The sequence below is a fragment of the Sceloporus occidentalis genome, unplaced genomic scaffold, assembly GCF_023333645.1.
Source record: "Sceloporus occidentalis isolate IW3139 unplaced genomic scaffold, rSceOcc1.0.p SCAF_1, whole genome shotgun sequence".
Lineage (NCBI taxonomy): Eukaryota > Metazoa > Chordata > Lepidosauria > Squamata > Phrynosomatidae > Sceloporus > Sceloporus occidentalis.
In genome coordinates this window covers 101,636,418-101,659,277 of record NW_028316981.1, presented here as the reverse complement: position 1 = coordinate 101,659,277, position 22,860 = coordinate 101,636,418, and the positions used below count along the sequence as shown (strand labels likewise).

Below are 22,860 nucleotides of genomic sequence, written 5' to 3'. Positions count from 1 at the left end.
AGAGTCAGTCAGGGACGGTTAAGGGTAGAGTCTTAGAGGCTCCCTACTGTTATATACGTCCAGGACTCTAGGAAAGAGAGTGGCTGGAGTATAATATCCTGAGGGATATCTTTAGTTCACTGCTTCAGACTATAATAAATGCATCCCTTAGAGAGGGGAAATTGTTCCTGCCTGGTCAACTCCCTCATAGGTCGGAAGATGACAGTTATGGAGGGAGGGCGCTTTATCTTCAGGCTGGCCCTGATGGAACTAACTGCATGACTAAGAAGCCTGAGTTTACATTCATAGGAGTGTTTTTAGCTTTTCCTTTGGCCACCTCCTCCATTTTCCATGGTGCCTTGTCCTCCTTTGAGGTGAGGCCCACCTCAATGTTTCCTCATGCCCAAGGTGACCAGGCACACCCTCCTTTTCCATGACATGTCCTACATTTCAGTATTCTGTCCAGGAGGTGTTCCAAAACATCCTCCATTTGGAGCATCACTAAGGAACATGGATTGACATTTTTACAAAAGCTTTTATTTTCTGTCCAGGAGGAAGTCCCAAAACGTCCTGCATTTTGGACATCTGGATGACTAAGAAACATGTTAAGCTTTTAGAAGCTCTTCCATTTGTTCTTGAAGGTCCTCCATTTTGAGGTGCTTGGTCCTCCTTTGTGTTGAATGGTGAGGTGCCAGGAGGTCAATATGACCCAAGCAACCCAAACCCCTCAGCCCCATCTCTCCTCCTTCTCCTCAGCAGACCCATGGCCCATGCAATGGCTCGACTGGTTATGTATTTTTTGTGGGTTCTTTGGGCTCTGTGGCCATGTTCTAGAAGAGTTTATTCCTGACGTTTCTCCTGCCTCTGTGGCTGGCATCTCCAGAGAACACTGGCATGGAAGAGAGAGGGGAATAGTGACTCTGGGTAGGGAGGAGTGATTTCCATGTTAATCTGTGGCATATCATCCCACCCCGAGGCCTTGCCATTCAACAACACAACAATACACAGATTAACATGGAAATCACTCCTCCCAACCTAAGGTCACACACACATATATATCCCATTCTCTTCCATGCCAGCATTCTTTGAAGATGCCAGCCAGGGATGCTGGTGAAACATCAGGAACAAGCTCTTCCAGAACAGAGAGAGAGAGAGAGAGAGAAGGGGGGAATACAAAGCCCGCCCCTCCCTTGCTATTTTCCTTTCCCCCTGTAGAGGGCGCGGAGAGCAGCTGGGCTCCCGAGCCCAACCGCCTTCTCTTAGTCACGTGACCACGCTCTCGCGCTTCCCTTCCTGGAAGGAAAGGCGGAAGGCGCTGAGGAGGGCTCTTCCGGCGCTCCTTGCCCCCTCCCCTCCGTGGAGGGAAGTCACGTGGGGCGGCCCCGCCTCCCAGCTGCCGCGCGGGGGCTGCTGGGTAATCCTGGTCGACTGAAGGGAGGAAAGGGAGAGAGAAGACGGAGAGAGAGGGAGGCCAAAAAGAGGCGGTTGCGGACGGAAGGAGAAGCAAGGACGGACGACCCCTGCGCCGTCCTTTTGCTCCAGCCGCCGCGGGGTTTGGGCATGGAGGAGGGGGGCAGCCGGGGGCGGCGGGGGCGGCAGCAGCAGCAGCAGCGGTGGCCTCTTTCTTCCTCCTGCGTCTCCTTTTCGCGGTGATCTTTCCCTGCCTCCTTCCCGGCCTTCCTGGCTGTGGCGGCAACCGGGAAATGGTCGGGGTGTAGCAGCAGCAGCAGCAGCAGCGCCCGCGGAGGTGAGTGGCCGCCCAAGGGAAGAAGGGAGGAAGGGTCCCCACCCACGTTTTCGGCCTTTCAGGGCGGCCTCTTCCTCTGAAGGGAGCCTTATTTCCAGGGCTGCATCCACACTGGAGAGATAACCCGGTTTAGTACCGGTTTAACTCTGTTGTCTGGCTGTTCGCTATGGAATTCTGGGAGTTGGAGTTTGTTCCGCTCTGGGCCCCACAACAAACTCCAACTCCCAGAATTCCATAGCAGAGAGCCAGACCACAGAGTTTGGGAATTGGAAAGGAAAGGTGAACAGCCTTAGTCTCTTACAGCAAAAGCCACAGGAGTCGTAGAGGTGAAGGAGTCTAATGTGACACAAGGCTTGAAGGAGTACAGCCTTCTTCCTCTGAGTCTTTGTTCTTAGCCTTCCAGCCTCTCAACCTGGAATGACCTGCCCCACATTGTAACAGGTTGAATAGCTAGATGTACTTCTTAATTGCAGAACTCAGGGTAGGCTTACACAAGACTTGTTTTGTACCTGAAGCGTGTTAACGGTGCTTGAGAGCGAGCTTGAGCTAAAGCAAATGTCGTAAGTAAACGGGGCAAGAGGGGGTGACTATAGGTATCTCCTGAAGACCTGTCATCATCGGAACTACTTGCTTGCATGTAGGCACAACCAAGGACTGTCACCATTACTTGCTTATATGTGTGCAAAAGATCTGTTGACTGAAGCAGCCTGAGACATTATCTGTTTCTATATAACTGTGGGATTGTAACTTCACTTTGGATAGGATTCGTAAAGATTTAGATGGGGTGGTAGATTCTGGGGAGAGCACCGAACCTCCTGAAGCAACCAGGGAGGGTGTATTTCTCCAGATGTGTCGGTGTTTAACATGGGAGCGTGGTTGTACAAAACTCTATGAAGCGTGGTGGTCCTTTGAGCAAGGCATGTGCAGAAACTGGTGGCTTTGTCAGAATGGTGGCAAAGTCAGCATTGGGGACTATGGCAGTGCTGCCAAAATAACCAGGGAGAGCATGTAGCCTGCCCCTATTCCCTATAATACCTCATTGGACCAACACTGTAGACAGAGTGTTGTTTAGTTAGGAAATAATTTCTTTCTTTTTTAAAATAACTCTTTATAATAATCAATGACATTGTTTTAACTTTCTTGTTGTCAGAGGTGATCTGGCTGGACTTACTGAATTTGGAATATTTGGATATCCATTTGAGGAGAACAGCAGAATGACATGGGTTTGGACTGAACTGCTTGAATTGGTGTCAGGTTCACAGCTTGAGTACTATAATTTGATTGGACTTCATTTTCAGGTATACAACAGGAGAAATATGGTTTAGTCCCAGAATAGTATATTGCGTATGTTATGTACCATCAAGTCGTGTGAGATAGACCAGAACTGATGTTTAATAGAGCTTCAACAGCAGCTAAGAAATTGCACTCTTTTTTGTCAATCCATAAAGTTATGATTGGGAGCCATAATGGTGTAACGTTTGATTGTTGGGCTACGACTTTGGAAACCAGGGTTCGATTCCCCACTTGGGCATGAAACCCCCTGAATCACCTTGGACAAATCACATGCCTTCAGCCTCAGGTGAATGCAATGGAAAACCTCCTCTGAACAAATCTTGCCAAGAAAACCCCATGATAGGTTTGCCTTGGGGTCACCTTAGGTTGGAAACGACTTGGAGACACACTACAACAAAAAGTTATGATTCCCTCTCAACTGAGATCCATTCCCTTGTGCAGAAGGTTCTTGCTGCCTAAATCCTGTTGTCTGCCCCTGTGAATATAGATGGTTCGGCATGTCTGTTCTGGTGCAGGATACCCAGTGGAATTCAAGACATTGACTGTGGGGTGGAACTTATACTTGGAGCAAGTCTTCCCTCACCTGGTGTCTTCCAAACATTTGGATTATAGTACTCATTGGTCCATGACTCAGGTCACGGATTATGGGCCTTTTAGTCCAAACTTTTGAAGAGCACCAGGATAGAGAAAGCCAGTTTAAAGTACTGTATAATCCCATATAATATCTTTGTAAACAAACCATGAAAGTGTGTGTATGCACACATGCGCCTTCAAGCTTCCTGTCAGCTTATGGCAACCATATGAATTTCATAGGGTTATCTTATGCAAGGAATGCTCAGAGGTGGTTTTGCCAGTTCCTTCATCTGAAATATATCCTACAGCACCTGGGAGTCTGGAAGTTGGCAGGGACAGACTGGAGAGATCCATTCTTTTTGTACCATTCTGCTGCATTCCCATCCTGTGTACAGTGGAAGTGATGTCCAGTCTCCAGTGGCATGCTTGATGGATTTGAAGTTCTTCCTCTGACAGTGGCTCAATTGCCTGGATGCACTTTCTTGTTGTCTGTGTCATCCAGATAAATGCTCACATTCAAGGCTGCTTTCTGTTTTCAGTGGGGCCAATGAGTTATAGCCTTTTGCTAGAACTCTGTCTGAAGGCACATATACAAGGCATATGCTGAAGGTGTAAGCCAAATGTGGCTTTGATCAACACAGGGTCAGACCCTCTGGGAATCCCACTTACATTTTATTACATCCCATCTTGAAAGAAAAGTGTTGTTTATAAATGGACTTACCAAGCAGCAGTAATTCCCGCCATTTTTCTCTTTCTCCCCCTTTATAGCCCTTCTTACTCTACAAAGCTTTTCTGTGAACATGCCAAAATAATTTTTTGTTGCTATATATTATTTTAAATCTTTCTAATTTTGCTAGTTTTTCAGTTTGGTGACTGGGGAAGATTGTAATACTTTGTAGCCTTATAAATTTAGAGCAGTGGTTCCCAATCTTCCTAATGCCGTGACCCTTTAATACAGTTCCTCATGTTGTGGTGACCCAAAACCATGAAATTATTTTCGTTCATAATTGTAATTAAATAGGTGTTTTCCAATGGTCTTAGGCGACCCCCATGAAAGGGTGATTCAACCCCCAAAGGGGTCCCAACCCACAGGTTGGGAACCACTGATTTAGAGGAAAGCTAACACCTGTTTGAATTACTGATGGTGCTGGATGTTTTTTCCCAATGTAAATCTTTGTGTTTTCCATCTTGTTACATGAACTAGGTATGAAATTCTCCCCCCCCCCCAAAAAAAAAAAATCCTTGGAGGTGTAAGATGTAGTAAAATAGGGATTTGAACCTACACACAACAAGTGTTGCTTTTACATCTCCTGGAAGGACTATGCAGTCTGCCTTTAAATTGGGTGAAGGCTAGAAAAATATCGTTAACACTGGTGTCAAGTGGTAATGAGATCAGATGAGATACGTATTAGTAGTATGGGATGCTTAGATTAAATATAGAAAAACTCTTGGTAAGAACAAAGTGTTAACATTGGTGACTTGAAGACTGAGCATTTGTGTGTTAGCTGTCTAGCTGAGGTTCAGTTTTGTTGCGGGGTTGTGTAGAAATTCTTGATTTGATGCATTTTAGCTGCTTATGCAGTTTGCATACTGATATATGAAGTTAATACATACATAATACATACATGCATGTGCATCTGCACATATGTATATAAATGCATTTTTGCAGCAATAGTGGTCTCAGACATTTGCTGTGTTGCAGAACCATCCTTACTGTTTGTGAATGCTTGAAATCCTGAATGTGGGAGAAAATCTTTTACATAAGATGGCGGTGGCGGTCACTGGCGCACTGGTTATGTAAGTGCCCCATGGCGCCGTGAGGATGCCACGCTGTCCTTATGTAACAATGGTGGCACCCATGTATACAAGGTGCCACCATTGTTAGGTCGCCATGACGTATTAGGGTTAGAGAGCATGTACATGGTGCATGCTCCCTAACTCTAATGCCAGTGTGCTTGTTGGCGGTTTGTACCGTGCCAATATTACCATAAGATATTTAGGGGATTCACTTGACTGACTTTACCCACCTTCAATTTCAAAAGCTACTGTGGAAGTGTTCTGGGCTAGAATTAGCAGTAGTTTCCAGTCTTAGGTCTATAGATGGTGCTGGATGACAAGTCTTAGCATTCCTGGCCACTGACAGTGCTGACCCAGGATGATGGAAATTGTAGTAATGCAACTTCTGTGTATTCAAGGTTAGAAAGCACTGGGAGACAACAAAAATAAACTTGTTGCTACTTGATGTACACAAGATATTCAGTACTGTGAAGGTGCAAATATTTTTTGTGTGTGGCATGTTAAGTGAACAAAAAGAAACAGGTGCTTGTTGGTTGCATTACTATCACTCCCTTTCCTGTGGCATACCTAAATGAGCTCTGGTGCACTCAGCAGTCCCATAAGTAGTTGAATGGAGTTTACTTGTGTGCAGTTCCAGTAGTATCCATTTCTGGAATGGCCCATATTTTGTTGGCAAACATATCTACACAGATAACATTGTGTATCAAAATAAGCTTGGGATAAAATTTTGGAGAAGCACCATTCAGGGTTGGACTACTAAAAACATCACAAACTATGAACATTCCCCAGAATGCCATTAAAACCATTATTACAAAATGGAAAGGAGAGATTTCCATCAAAAATAAGTGACCAGATAAGGAGGACATTAATCAGAGATGCAATCAAGAGGCCAACAACTCTTGCAAGAACTGGACAGATTTGCAACTGTGATGGGAGAAACTCTTCATAGGACTAATATTTTCTGGCTTTGAGATTTTTGCCTTACCCCATAACATTTTGTGGGGCACAAAACCAACAGTACTCATTGTTGAACATCACCCCATGGTGAAGTCTGGTCCTTGGAGCATTATGTTGTGGAGATGCTTTTCTTTAGCAGGGACTTGAAAACTGATCAGGATTGAGGCACAATGGGAGGAGATAAATACAGGGCAAGTGTTGTTATCCTAAAGAGAACCAAAATAATATTGGAATGGCTTGTAAATAAGAATTTGGATCTGTTAGAATGGTCCAGTGAAAGACCAGACTTCACTCCTATTGAGAATTTATAGCAAGACTTCTTAGTTGCTGTTCACCAGTGGTCTCCAGCTAACTTGACAGAACTGCAGCAGTTTTGGTAAGAATGAGCAAAAATCACACAATCCAAAGTTGTTAGAGGCTTTTACCCAAGGTGCTTCTAGCAGGCATTGACTCAGAATGTGTATTCCACCAATTGCCATGTTTTTGTTTTTTTTAATTTCTGTACCTCAGTAAAATGATTTTGCACCTTCATGGTGTTGAGTATCTTTTGTATGTCAAGTGCTAACAATCCCAGCTAAATCTAATTGAATTCCAGGCCGAAATAAAGCAAATCTTGAAAAGTCAAAATATGTGTGTGAGAGCCAATACTTCTCTAAGGCACTGTGTTTGTGTTCCTTCAAGTTACATGTTGACTTATGGCAACATCATGAATTTCATAGGGTTTTCTTGGCAAGGGATCTTCAGCGGTTCTACAAGTTACTTACTCTGGTGATATTCATTGATGGTCTCTCATCCAAGTACTAACCAGAGCTGACACTGCTTAGCTGCCAAGATCATACAGGATTTTGTGCCTGTAGGGTTTGTTGTTGTTAGCTGCCAATGCGTTGAATTCAATTATTTATTTATAATTCTTGGCGACCCAGTGGCTGAGATATCTCAAAGTCTCCCTGTCCTCCACTGCTCTGCTCATTTAGACTCATGCCTCTGTCCTCTCTAATTGAGTCTAGCCATTTGGTGTGTGGTCTACCTCTTCTTCTTCTTCCCTCTGCCTTTCCAACATGATTGTCTTTTCCAATAACTCATGCCTTCTCACGATGTGGTTAAAGTATGAAAACCTCAATTTAATCATCTTGGCCTCCAGGGGTATTTCTGGCCTGATTCACTCAAGGGCCTATTTGCTTGTCTTTCTGACTGTCCACTGTATCCTCAGCCTTCTTCTCCAATACCACATCTCAAATGAATTAATTTTCTTTTTATGTGCTTTTTTCACAGTCCAGCTCTTACATCTATATGTAGTGATTGGGAATACTATGGCTTAGACCAGTGGTCCTCAAACTGTGCCCTTTAAGAGATTTTGGACTTCAGCTCCCAGAAGCTTCAGCCATGTTGGCCAATAGTCTGGGATTCTGGGTGATGAAGTCCAAAATCCCTTAAAGAGCACAGTTTGGGGACCACTTGCTTAGACGATTCTGACATTGGTGCTCAGTTGTATATCTTTACTTTTTAGGATCTTCTTTAGCTCTTTCATGGCTGCCCTTCCCATTCCTAGTCTTGATCCCAAGTACAAGAAATCTTTGACTGTTTCAGTTTTCTCATTGTTCAATTTGAATTTGTACAGGTCCTTCATGGTCATTTTTCTTTTCTTTGTGTACAGCAGCAGGCCTACCTTTACACTTTGATCCTTGACCTTCCTTGGTATTTGTTCCAAGATATTGATGTTTTCTGCTATTAATATTGTGTTGTCTGCATATCTTAGATTGTTGATGTCCCTTTCTCCTATCTTCACTCCTACTCCTTCTGAGTCTAGCCCTGTTCTTCTTATGATATTATCTGCATACAGGGTGAACAAGTATGGCGTTAATATGCAGCTTTGCCTGACTCCTTGCCAATTGGGAACCATTCCGTTTCTCCATTTTCTGTTATGATAGTGGCCTCATGTCTTGAATATAGATTTCTCATATTTCCAGTGGCCAAGGAGAAAGGGAAGAAAGGGACATTGCAGCATCCCCCAAGAAGGAGGAGGTAGGCGGCAGGGATGACATCTGGGGAAGTAAAAGGGAAAAGACATAAGAGAAAGGACAACAAAGAGGACAGGAGCTAGAGGAAAAGATAAGGTAGGAAGAAAGAACAAGAGATTAGAATAAGGAGGGATAAAATGGGGGAAATTGTAGAAACGAAAGAAAATAAGAGGAAGAAATGAGAGGTTGAGATGGGGAACAGCTCACCCTGAGGGGGCTAGAGAGAAAAGGCTAGAAGGAAAGAGGGATACAGAGGAAGCAGCAGCAGCAGTAGTGGTAGGTGTCACTGAGAGGATCTCATAGAGAGAACAACAGTGACATAATAGCTAACACAGGTTAGCACTGCAAAAGGAGACACAAGTGAACCTCTCTGTGACACTATTTCACCAAGAAAACTCTGTGTTGGGGTTTCCCAAGTGAAGGAAAGGCAATAAAATAGAAAGAGGGTAACAGAGAGAGAGCACACCAAAGAGAGAACATGGCTCAGAGTATCTCTAAGATGAGAAAAAACACTACTTAGGGATCAAAAACAAATGAAATGGGATGACTTTCATACCAAGGAAAGACATAGCAAAAGCAGTCAAAGGATACAGTGCAAGGTCAGACAGAATCATGTCAATAAAACTCAAGGGAAAATCCATAAACATCACCATAATACAAGTATATGCACCAATCACAGAGGCAGAGGAAAAATGGAGAGATTTTATGAAGGAGTCTAGAGGAGATTGACAACACACCATGACAGGGCCTCAAACTAATAATAGGAGATTGGAATGCTAAATTAGGTAGCAAAGTGACCTCAAAAACAGTTGGAAGATTTGGTTTAGGTACAAAAAACAAAGCAGGCAAAAGACTGATAAAATTCTGCAAAGCCAACAATTTATTCATTGCAAATACCTGCTCCACACTACCAAAGAGAAGACTCTGTACATGGACATCACCCAATGGACTATGCAAGAATCTGATAAACTATATAATCAGAAGCAGAAAATGGAGAAACTCTATTCTTTCAGCTGAAACCAGACAGGGTACATGCGGATTGGATCATGAACTACTGATATCAAAAGTTGGAGTAAAGCTGTTAAAGAAAGCAAAAACAGTCATAATAACAAAATATGATCATTGTTGTCAGAAGTCAGGGATGTAACAATTGAAGAATCAGCAAGACACTTACTGAGGCCAAAAAGAAAGAGAAGACACAATGGATAAGAGGCAACACAATGCTAAAAATTAGACAAGGAAGGCAAAGGAAAAGTGGGAAAGGAACAAAATCAGAATCATGAATGCAACTGTTCAAAGACTAATGTGCAAGAAGAATATTATAACAATCAATTCAAAGCAATAGAAGAAAATAACAAAAAAGGAAAAAAGAAATCTCTTTACCATTATAACGGAAATTAAAGAGAAGTTCAAACCAAAAGTTGGAATGCTGTATGACAAGAACAGGAACACAGTACAGGACTAAGAACATATTAAAGAATGCTGGATGCAGTACACAAAAGAGTTATATAAAAGAGATGAAAATATTAAAGGCACATGGAACGAAGAATCAGATGAAGATGAACCCCAAATTCTAATAAGTGAGGTGGGAGCAGAATGAAAAGAAATTGGGGAAAATAAAGTGCCAGGAACAAATGATACAGCAATGGAACTACTGCAGTCCACACACAGAGAATCAACTCTAGTGTTAACTAAAATATGCCAGCAAATATGGGAAACAAAATGCTGAAAACAGACTGGAAAAACTCAATATACATCTCCATCCATAGAAAAAGGGGACACATATACATCTCTGTCCACAGAAAAGGGAACTATAGGACGATAGCACTAATCTCCTACACAAGTAAAATTTTGCTCAAAATACTGCAACACAGACTGCAGCCACATATGGAAAGAGGAATCCCAGAGGTCCAAGCAGGGTTCAGGAAAGGAAGAGGCACCAGGGACCACGTTGCAAACATATGATGGCTCATGGAGTGCAACAAGGAATTCCAAAAGAACATCAACGTTTTTTTTATAGACTATAACAAAACCTTTGTTTGCATCGGTCATGAAAAACTATGGAATGTTCTCAAAGACAAGGGAGTGCCAATACATTTGATAGTTCTGCCTTTAGAGTAGATTAGCACAGTTTGAACATATAGGCGCGTTCCGGATGGGCCCTATGGGGCGCTGTCGTTACGCGCGAGGGGCGGCGCTTCCTGGTGTGCCTTGCTCCTCGCGTGTAACGACTACGTCAAAATGGCGGCGCCGCATACAGATGGGTGCCGCCACTTCGACGTCACGGATGTGCAGTGTCCAGACATCGCGCACCGGAAATAGTGCCGCGAGTGCATGCCTTGCGGCGCCTCTTCCAGGGTGCAGGAAGAAGCGCCATTTTGGGGCTTCTTTTTGCTCCACAAGGAGCCGCGTGGTTTGGCTGCAGCGGCTCCCTCGCGGAGCAACCGCAGCGGCGCAAGACCACTCGTTTTGGGCAGTCTGTAACGTGCCATAGCTATTTATGTACAGTCAGCCCTTCCTTTATGCGGGGATCCATTCTGGAACCTCCCCCCCCCCCCCCCCGGTATGAGGAAAATACCGCGTATGCTCGAGCCCCATTGAAAACAATGGGGCTCATGTATGCAGTGCAGCATGGTGTGTGCACCATTATTTCTTCTGGTGCACAGCTTCAGTGTAATGCGAAAGCCATGTATGGCGTGCTCGTGTATGACGCAGGTGCACTGTATAATACATAGAGGTTTCCTTTGTAATATTACTGTTGGAAAAACTAATGCAAAGACCAATCCTCTTTTTTAAAAAACATCCCAGTGAATACCAAACTTGCCTTTAATTTAGAACATGAGTTTTGACCAGAAATTTTTGACCAAAAATGCGTGAAATTTGGCCAAAGCTGCTTGCGTGTTTCTAAGTATCTGTTCACAGGCTTAAAAATTGAATGTCTGCCCCTTCATTTTATCTGTTGAATAAATGAGGGTATTACATGGACATCAAATAGGAAGTGATACCAGTTCAACTGGCACTTAAAATCAAAGAGAAGATTTGGTCTGTCATGTTATGTTGAAGATATGTTTTCCCTCCTGTGATGATCCCTGTGGTCCAAGCAGCCCAAACAGTGGCCCTGTCTTGGCACTTGGTCCCAGCAGATCCTTTATTTCCCCCCGAATCTCCTGTTCTTGGTTCACACTCCCTGCAAAGTTGAATGAGACCCTTGGAGAACTTCAAATCATGCTGCCACTACCCAGTGAATTTGTAATGACTTTCCCTTAAACACTGGGACTTCTTAAGGATTTATAGTTCCCTTCCCTTTCTAATCTAAGCAAGTGATAACCAAACTAAGGCACGTGTAAAGAAGTGTAGAAATAGCAGATACTTTTAAAGAAAATATTTATTCTATTAACAAAAAAATATAAATCATACAAGGACTTTTGACCTTGCAGGTACAATACGTATAGTTATCAGATATTCATTTCAAGCAAGCCAACAGAAAAAAAAATTAATAAGGCCTAACTGTTCTGTCATATTCCTGAGTAACTGATACCGAGATGGAATCTGCCGGCCTAGATGGGTTTGAGGTGTAGTTACTGGCCTTGGCCTAGCACAAACTACCTTCCTGAAGTATGCTTTCTTGATACAGGCTCAACACTGCAGTTTTTTCCAACTGGCAAGACCCGCATCAAGGGAGAGACTCTCACTCCAGACTCTCACTGCAGAAGCTCCTCCAGCTGATCTCAGAGGCCTTTTATATCCCTCTGTTGGAAGCTTCCAGAAGAAACTCTCACTCCTGCTCACTGATTGGCCAAGTGGGCCTTCTGTCAGCTGTGATGTAAATACTCATTTGCATGTACCTCCCTCCCAGCTTAACTTTTTATTTCCTGACAGAAGTCTTCAAATGACTGGAGGCCCAATCATTACACCGCCATTTTCTGCTTTTGGGTAAAGTGGCAGTAAAAGGGCCTAAATATGCTAAAGGTACCATCTGATCTTGGAAGCTAAACAGATTAAATCAGACCTGGTTAGTACTTGGATGGGAGATTGTCAACAAGTACCAGGTGCTGTAGGCTATATTTCAGAAGAAGAAACTGACAAAACCACTTCTGAATATTCTTTGCCTAAGAAAACCCTATGAAATTGATGGGATTGCTGCAAGGTGACAAGCAACTTAAAGGCACATAGACATACGTCAGGGGAGTGGTGTTTCTTTTTAATACTTATGGTGTGTGTGTGCAGTTTTTTACTTTCACTTTAGTAATTTTTTCCCTCCAGATCTCAATAATTTGAAAGAGATCTGTTAGGTCCTTGCTTTTGTTGTATCTCTTGTTTCAGTGTTGCTTACTAGAAGTCATCTGCTTGTGTCTCTCCCTCCCTCTTTTTGAGTCATCAGGAATGTTCCCTTTGGCATAGACTTTGGATATAAGCTGTGGGAGGTACATAAGCAGCGTACTTTGAAAAGTCTTGGCAAAAGGCATGCAGCTGCTCAGGCGGATGGTATGGCTTGGGATTGGAAACAAGAGACTGATGAAAATTCAGTGGGGTAATACATGAAGAAACCAAAGAAGTACTGTAGCATATTCTGTTGCAAGAAAGTAAAATTGTCATAAGTAAGGTGACAAATCATAACATTGTTTATCCAGGCTACCAATTACAGTTAAGCAGCACAAATTGTTACCATCTTAAAAGGATTTGCTTACTTAGTTCAAATGTTAATATGTACGTGCTCATAAATTGTAGGTTTTTTAAAAAAAACAAAACCCTGCAAATGCTCAGACTTCAACTGTATGAAACTGGAAAGCTTTATACCTTGCTTGCTGAGCAGTAGAGATGCCTGCTTTTTGTTTGTTTGTTTCCTCCTTCCAGTACATAATCTAAACCACTACTGTACACAGGCAATTTTTTTCTGTTTGCAGGTAGCGAAAGAGTATTTTTCATGGGGGTACAAAAATTGCATTTGACAGATGTTGTGGAATGGATACTTATAATCTAATAAATATGTGTTTTAACTTTTAAAAAATCCCACTTACATCATAATAAAAAGTTCTACTTGGCTCAGTGAGATTTGCTTCTTAATAGGTATGCCAAAGATTGCAGCCTAGAAAGTGATCTCACATTTCTTGGATAAGAGAAAGTCACATGTAGTATGCATGCTTTACAGGATCAAAGGTTTTGGATTATGTACTCCTGGATTGTATGACTTCCATTTCAGTAAGCTGCAGGCCATTCTTTGTTTTTTATATTAGCCTTCCAGATGTATTGGATTACAATTGCCATTGCCCCATTCAGCATGGCCGGGTTATAGAAGATTGTTGTGTGTGTGTGTGTGTGTGTGTGTGTGTGTGTGTGTACAGGGTTTTTTTTCTCCAAAGTGGGAAGCTTAATTTGAATTACTATGTTTTTCTTGATCTTGACTCATGCAAGCTGATACAAACTATATTGTGATGTACCCTGAAAATATATGTATTAGAATGAAAGTTGGTAATATAATTATATTGGTGCCCAGAGTTGTTTTTAAAATGGCCAGGAAGAATTTGTTATTTTTAAAAGAACCAGAAAAGAACATGCTGTCATCTTTTGTGATCCTTGATCAGTTTGAGGTCACAGAGAAGTTTCCTGGGTAAATATATGACATAATTTTTTATTTGAAGGCACATTCTTCAAGATGCAGACTATATTGCAGTATTCTCAGTGTACTTTATTGGAGTGCTTTGATTGTTTATTCCTGCATGGCAGGGGAGGGGTTGAACTGGATGGCCTTTGTGGTTTCGTCCAACTGTGTGATCCTATGAAGTTCTCTGAGTATGGTCAGATATCAATGATATAAGCTAAGATTATATGGGAACCCTGATTTATTAAGAACAAGCAAATGTGCTAACTTGCCCTACCTGATCACTCATGGTACCAGCTAAATAAATTACATCCCACCATTTGTTTAGTGTGACATACAAGCCCAGCAGCAGTTGCCATTCAGGCCTTTTCTCACCCACTGAGCAAGAGAAGCAAGCCTTTCTCTATTTTGTTGTACAAGGAATAAGGCAACCTGCTTTTTGGCAAGTTCATACATTCGACTATAAGTGGGAGCAGTTGAGTATGCTGTTTATACATAGTGCATATGATGCAGAATCTACATCTATAGGTTGGATGAAGTATTGACCAATTTCAATGAACTATTCAACAACTGATCTTATTTTCATTGGGGTGGGGGAAATGGGAGCGGAGGGGCATATGAGGAAGGGACTTCTATATAGAAGACAACACACATTACTTAAATCTAACCCCAGTACTTGGAGTGATTGCAGATTGTGTATGGATACTGCCAAATTGGATTCCTTTCATCCTTGGGCCTAAATGGGAGAAGGGCAGTGGCCTCTGAGCCCAGTTTTCCCCACAGGATTTTTCCTGTGAGGAGAAGTGCCCCTCATATCTTAACAGAATGGAGGCAGCAATTGTGTTGGGTGATGTTAAGCAAGCTCAATTGTTAGCTTGGCCAATTTGGTGCAGCTGAATACCTTTGCCTGTCACTTCCTAGAAGACAACTCTTGGGAGATTCGTCACAACCCTACTGATCCTGCTGGGCATTTCCTAGCTGTAGTGGAAGGGCTGTGAGGTTGTCTGCAGAGCTGCTTCCTTGGAACCTGGAAATGGGGTTTAAAAAGATGGATATATCTTCATTTTGAAACATGTGAGGTGGAGTGGAGTCTGAGGTTGTTCTAAGTTGTTGCTGTAAGGCTCTGATACTGCTAGAAAATAGGGTGCTTAATTTGTTCTTATAGTGGCATGACAAGAAATGAGGAGAAAGAGTTAGGAAAGGGGAGGGGAATGGGTATGCAGAGAAATTGTGTGAATTCAGAATTTTGTAGGATTGTATAACAATAGTTATTTTGAGTTGGATGCCAGTATTTAAACTTTGCAATACTTTTTACACTCTGTTTCAGTTATTCTGCTTCCATTGAATCACCCTTGGTTGTCTATCTGGCTCTTGTGTTGCCTTGTATGAGTGGATGTATTTCTCCTTTTCTGACAGCACTTGTCTCCAATAGCTTTCCTTTCCAACTATTAATCTGTATGTTTGTGTCTTTCTTCTAATATTGACTTAATTGTGTTCAATTTTCTATGCAATCAGGAACCAGTTCTCTAAAGACTAGGATTACTTTAGAACATCTGCAATGCAGTGATTTCTTTCCTTGTCATTAAGCTCCAACTCTCTTTCTTGGGACTTCTTCAGAGCCTTGCTGCAGCTATGCCCTGCTGTCTCTATTGTCTGATCAAGCAGGATCACCATCTAAGCATCAGCTACTTTAGAGTCTCTCTACCACGGGTGTGGTATGCTTAATTTGATGGTCACTGTTTTAACCAGATTTTATCCTCTAGGGAGTAGTATCTCAGTTGTGAGCCTTGGTAAAGGTGCAGTGAGCCAGTAATGTTCTGGTGAGCAACTTCCTGCCTTAGCAAAGAGACTGGTTAAACTGATCAAAGTTATATGATAGGTTTTCAGTTATGTAATTTAATAGAAAATCTATAAATTGGCCTTCTAAATTTCCCAACTGTATTTATTTTGGTTTAAAAGTTGCCAGTTTGTAGAATATTGAATTCAGATTTTTATTATCTGTATTGTTAGCCTTATTAGAGCAAGTAGCATACTGCCATGGAAGAAGCAATAATTTGAATTAAATATGAGATTCTTTTTTCAGATTGTTAACACAGTGAATCACAGTTGTAACAATTTATTTTTATTTATCAAACAAACCAGGGATGTTAATTTCAAAGGTGTTGGTCAGCGTTTTTTCTCCACAAACCCTACATCTACCATATATACTCGTATATAAGTTAAAATGTTTTTGACCAGAAATTGACCCAAAAAACATGAGTTGACTTATCCATGGGTCAGTGCTGGAAACAGATGACAATGACAGGATAAGCTCTATGCTCCCCACCATTTGAGTACTTGAAGTGGTTGTAGTCATTTTTAATAGATGCTTAGTGTATAAGCCTTGCAAGGCTTATATAGTCTCTCTGCAAGCCTTGTGAGGCTTGTCAGTCTCCCTGCAAGTTTTACAAGGTGGGGCTTATACAATAAGCCCTTATTAAAAATGGGTGCCAGAAACGTGGGGTGAGGCTTATACAGTAAGCCTTTATTAAAATAGCCACCACTGCTCCTCACCACCAGAAGTACTCAAAATGGTGGGTGCAACACATTTTTCTTCCTCACATTGTTGCTGAATGCTGCTCTGACTGAAAAAGAATCCACACAACTTGGGTCATATTTTCATCACTGTCCAGAGTCAGGCAGGAAGAACCACATGATCTCATGGTAGCTGAAGTCAATACTTCTCCCACTCAGCCATCTTGGAGACTAGTTCTTCTTCCAGCCTTTGCCCAGAGCAAAGCTCTGCTTGTTCTCTCTTTTCTCTCAAAGCTTTTATTATCTCTTAATCAGTTGCATCTAGCCTGATTTGCCCTTTAGTGTTCTTAGTCTTCTTCTTCTTTTTTCTGTCTGATTTCTGCAATGGCTCTGGTAGGCAAGAAGGTGAAATTATTAAAAGGAAGAAGCCTCTAATGAGTCTCACCTTGGAAAGAGCACTTCCAGATAAGGCCAACCAAGACCACTCTGATGGTGCGTCAGGTCTGGCAAAAGAAGGACCCATCCGCTAGGGATTAGGCGGACAAAGACCACTCTGATTGTATGTCAGGTGTGGCATAGGAAAAAAGCCCCTCCAGCCGCTCACTCCAGTCTGTGTATGGCTGCTTTGGCACCCTGTGGGAGCACTGCTTTCTCACCTTGCCCTGCCAAGCCAAGAGAGGCTTCTCTCCTTTGCCTCTTGTCACTGCCTTTGCACTGGGTCCCTCATAGAGACGGTCTGCTTCCCTAGCTCTTTTCTCTCCCTGCCCTCTTTTTTTCCCCAGGTCACATTCTCATTCTTTCTCCTAATTTATATTGCTTTCCCTATCTGTGTTTGTAAACATTTTAGTTATCAGCAGTGCAGTTTACACCTCCCGATTGTAATCCTCCAAGTAAGCAGATTGTCTTCTTCTCTTTAGCTCTTCCTAAATATGTTCCTTTTATACATTTTTAAAAATAGAGAAAAATATTTGTTTCATGCCTCTAAGTTTTGCCCTTGATTTATCCACTGGTCAAAGCAAAATCTATAATCTTGGCCCTAAAACCTGTCCTCTATTTTTACATGAGGTCAACTTATACACAAGGTAATACAATGTTATAATCAACCACAGAAAAGTATATTTCCCAATTTGAATCTTTTGCTTTCATTTTTATGCATTTATTGGAACCTTCTGAAGCAGTGGTTCAATACTGGAGCCACTCAGTCACAGCCAGAAGATTGTGAGTTCAGTTCCAGCCAGGGGCTTCAGGGTTGACTCAGCCTGGCATCCTTTCTAGTAGCTTGCCACATGTGCCAAGAAACCGGGAAAATCATCGATTGGAGGGTCTAAAAAATGTCTCTGCTGGCTGAGCATGATTGAAGCCATAAATCCCGGATTCTTGCTTTGTTCCAGGCTGCATTTTGTCAAAGACTGAGAAATTCCCCTCCCCAATTATTTTTCTCTGAAGAGAGCAACACAATTAAAATCCAGTGCCAGTGATGATAGCTCTATTAACATCAGAAAGGGAAAAGGAGCCAAGGAGGAGGTCAGGATAGCCTCCAGCAATCATTGCTTTAAATTGTGGATGGGCAGTCTCCCTCTCCTGTTGGATTACCTTCTACTTCAGAGGGAGAGAGAGAGAGAGAGGAGAGGAGGGGGAAGAAGGGGAAACAAAGGACGAAGAATAAGCATAAGAAAAAAGTGGGGTAAGTATACACTTCTCTGCAAAGTTGTCTCTAATTCAGATGGCTTAATTTATGGGATGGTGATTGGGATTTTGGAGGAGGAATAAGCAGCCAGGTATGGGGAGTGCGGTTGGTAGGAGATGTGCAAGGACTAAAGAACAATCCTGAAATACTTAAGCCTTAAGAGAGGGAGGTAGAGACAAGAATGGAGGAAATGCTTCAGGTTCTGGTCTGTCATCTGGCTTTCCACACTGTTTGCCTCCCTGCAAAATGACAAATGAATAAATTCACAATCCTAAATAGATCTACTCAGAAGCAAAATTCATTGGGTTTGTTAGGATTAGTCTCAGAGGATGACAATGGCAACCTCCCTCCATAAGAAACTTATCTCCTGAGGGATTTGGATTTCTCTGTTTCAGATCCAGCATTTTAAACATTAGTCTGTGGTGTTTCTGTCAGATCAGTTCTAACCTTTAAAATGGTACAAAGGTTAAACATGAAAAAATGCAACCATTAATGTGTTGAATTTCCAAAATTAGAATATTTTCATAATATGCCAATTAGTACCTAGATTTTAAGAAGTGGGATATGGCAACCCTACTTTCGAAGTTGCTAAAATGAGTACCCAGTTTGTTGGGGGTAATTAACTTACAGTTTTAAACCTCTTAGAGGCTGCTTAGTTCAGTATGAAATAGTATAGAAACATAACTGCTATTGCTATTGTTAACTCCTATTTGTTTTCATTGTTTCACAGCTGGTTATTATTTTTCCTAATTCACCAGAACAGTTTCTAAACTTCTCTTAGGCCCTGTACAGACCGGCAGTTTGGGCTGGGTTGGGGGTGGAGTTGGGGTTTAGCGTCTACATGATTCATGCCATGGCTCCATCCCCAGGATGGCGTGACACACAAGTGCCAAATGAGCGCTGTAAAGCCGTGGCACCAAGGCCATTGCACCCTTTGCAGGGTGCAAAAAGAAGTCACTTTTTGCACCTTGCAAAGGCCAAATTGGGGCCATGGCGTGGAGTTGCCGCAGCCCTGATCTGGCTGTAAAAGGGATGGCTGCGTGATTTTTCTTGGTCTGCATCCCCATCTGCTATTACTTTCTTACTGTCTTCTCAATCTTCACCTGTCCCATTTCATCAGTCCCATTTCCCCCACAAACCCACTAAGTGTCCCTCTCTCCTTTTTGTGACCCTTCTTTCTGTTATAATAATAATAATAATAATAATACTTTATTTCTATACCGCTCTTCCGGAACGATCAAAGCGGTTCACAGATCCGTAAAAATTATACATCATAAAAATGCTCATCATAAAATAGCTATCAATAAAACTAATTGTAGTTGTATTGAAATTATTCTTAAGTACTGTATTTTCTGGCGTATAAGACTACTTTTTAACCAAGGAAAATCTTCTGAAAAGTCGGTGGTTGTCTTATACGCTGGGTGTCTTATAGGATGGCTGCTGAAACTTCCAAGCTGGACTGGAGAATCTGCGGTCACCGCATATGGTGGGGAGAGCTCAAAAACGGCCACATCCTCTCCGTATGTGGTGACCGTATGAAAGCAGCAATGCAAGTATGGTAGAAGAAAATCTTGGAGACAGGGAGCACTGAGCAGGCAGGGAGAGCTGACCAATCCAAGCAGGCTTTGTATACAACAAGTTTTCCTGCTAAGTACCTGCATGTCATAAGCATTTGAATTAAAATTACTATATTGAAATCAAATCTCATGTTTTTTTAAATTTTTATTTGGTTTGCGTTGGAACAGGGGTAGTCTTATACGGTGAGTATATCCCAAACTCTATTTTTTAACTGGAAAAGTTGGGGTTGTCTTATACACCCAGTTGTCTTATACATCGGAAAATATGGTACTTAAGTTCTTGCCTCCTGGGATTGTACTGTAAATAGTTGCCCATTGTGGTTAAACTCAGCCTGACTTCAGCTTCACGTGTTTCTTAGACTAAGGTTGGGTAGCTTTTGGTGCTCCATATAGTGATGGATTGTAACTCTGCTAATTCTTGACCATTGGCTTTGTGGGTTGGGGGAAGTGGAGTGTTAACAGCTTCTGAAGAGCCTCAGGTTGCCTACCTATCCTTTGGATATTCATCCTTACCATTAGACATTGCTGTCGTTACTGGCAACAGTACATGGACCTTTTAGCCTCATAACAGTTCTTATACCCACTGTTCTACATACAGCCAGTGGTTTTATTGGCTGCAGCTGAAAAAGCTGGTACTTATTTCATCACACATTTTTATATATAGAGAAGGGGAGCATTATCAGCATATTAACTCAACGATCTAGAAATTTTCCCATCCTCACTTTTTAAAACACTTCTTTGAAGGGATGAGATTTTAAATTCCACCACTGTGTGGCTTCCTTATATTTCACCATTCTGAGGAGTGTTTTGTTTGCCTTTTTGGTCTAGATGAAGGAAAATAAAACTAAAAATAAACTTTAAAATAGACGTTTGTCAGTACTGCTTTTTAATATTGGTAATAAGGTAGGGATGGTGTGTAAGGCAGCTGGAGTGACACAAACCCAGTTCCTTGTCACAACCCAGTTTGCCCCTGGACAGTTGTGCCACTGAAAGGAACTGTCTGGCAGCGCCAGCATTCCATCTTGAAGTACTGCCCCTTGTAATGGGGTTCTGGGAATTGTAGTTGTTTGTTGCTGTGTGCCTTCTAGTCATTTTCAACTTATGGTGACCTTAAGGAGAACTTATCATAGGGGTTTCTTGGCAAGGTTTGTTCAGAAGGGCTTTGCCCTTGCCTTCCTCTGAGGCTGAGAGAGTGTGACTTGCCCATATGCTTCTTCATATGCAGATGGTTTTGCCCTCATACCTTTTCACTATAGTTAACTCTTGGATATATGTTGGTGCTAACTTCTATGCTAAACAGGTTCCACTAATTTGGGAACCCGTTTTGCCATAGGTTTTTACAATGATAGAACCATGACCTGTGTTGATAGATTTGCACTTCTTCATGAGTGTATGTATGACAAATGCTTCTGATTACATGGGTCATTTGATCCTGCATCATATATACTTTTGTACTTTTAAAAAATACTATAGAATCCAAAGCAATATTTATGTATATTACCAAGTGTGAATTCTACTGCAAGTCAAAAGATCTCTCTTTCCTTACTGAGGTGCAAATCTATAAAGTTAGAAGCTGTTTTTACATACAGAAAAAGGTGTGTAAGGGAACATGATAAGAGATACATAAATTAAGTATGTTGTAGAGAAAGTATAATAATACTAGAACTTTGCATCATCCATTGAGTATGGGTGGTATGAGATTCAGAACAAATAAAAAGGAGTGCTGCTGTACACAGCACTTGTTAAATTGGGGGATTCTCTATCACAAGAAATAAGGATGGCTTCAAATTGATACTGAACAAAGTCATGCAGATTAGGCTGCTAATCATGATGAGTATATATTTCTTTCTTCCTCACTGCAAGCAATATGCCTTTATAGTAGCTGCTGGGGAGCCCAAATGGGAGAACACTGTTGCCCTAATGCTCTTCTTGTGGATGTCACATAGGCAACTGGTTGGCTGTGGTAGATTAGATAGGGCTTTCATCTGATCTTCCAGATGATTGCATATTAACTAATTACAGTGTCCTAGAAGAGGATGAAAACTTTTGGTTGTATATCTTATGTACCAAAGACAATCATATTTAGACATTTAAAACAAATGTAATACAAATACATAACCAGGGGTGGACAACTAAAGATGAGAGTGGAATGCATTTATTTCAACACCCACCCACACTGCACTTTCCTCTTAAAATAAGGATGTGCAGGAAGTTTTAAAAGTTTATTCATTTAGCTGGCATCTTATGTGTAATAGCATGAAGTTATTGGTGGTGGTGTTTGGTGCCTTCATGGTGTGTCTGACTTACGGCGATCCTATCATGGGGTTTTCTTGGCAGGATTTGTTCAGAGGAGGTTTGCCATTGCCATCCACTGAGGCTGAGAGTATAACCCAAAGAGTGCTCGATAGTGGCTCCTTTTCATCCTGGAGAGAAGTGACCAGTGGGGTCCCACAGGTTTCTGTCCTGGGTCCAGTGCTGTTCAACATCTTTATCAATGACTTGGATGACAGAATTGGGGGTATACTTATCAAATTTGCAGATGACACCAAATTAGGAGGAGTGGCTGATACCCCTGAGGACAGGATCAAACTTCAGAATAACCTTAATAGATTAGAAAGCTGGGCCAAAGCTAACAAAATGAATTTCAACACAGAGAATTGTAAGTTAATGCACTTAGGGCAGAAAAGTGAAATGAACAGATATAGGATGGGTGACACCTGGCTGAATGAGACTACGTGTGAAAGGGATCTGGGAGTCCAAATAGACCACAAATTGAACATGAGTCAACAGTGTGATGCGGCAGCTAACAAGGCCAATGCGATTTTAGCGTGCATCAATAGAAGTATAGTGTCTAGATCAAGGGAAGTAATAGTCTCATTATATTCTGTTCTTGTCAGGTTCCACCTGGAATATTGTGTCCAGTTCTGGGCACCACAGTTTAAAAAGGATGTTGAGAAATTGGAGCGTGTCCCTAGGAGGGCGACCAAAATGATGAAGGGTCTGGAAGCCATGCCCTATGAGGAACAACTTAAGGAGCTGGGGATGTTTAGCCTGGAGAAGAGAAGGTTAAGAAGTGATATGATAGCCCTGTTTAAATATTTGAAGGGTTGTCATATTGA

At 41.9% G+C, this 22,860-nt stretch overlaps 1 protein-coding gene across 3 annotated transcripts in view; it reads left to right on the top strand.

Moving 5' to 3' along the window:
* Window positions 1–1,600: 1,600 nt before the first annotated feature.
* Window positions 1,601–22,860, top strand: part of AFF4 (ALF transcription elongation factor 4) — an 89,923-nt gene continuing 68,663 nt past the window's right edge. For 2 of the 3 annotated variants that reach the window (XM_089530956.1, XM_089530934.1), the window contains exon 1: window positions 1,601–1,726. The gene's annotated coding sequence lies outside the window, so the exon portion shown is untranslated. Of the gene's footprint in view, window positions 1,727–2,876; window positions 3,025–22,860 lie in introns of all 3 variants that reach the window. The other variant, XM_089530923.1, reaches the window with a different exon arrangement.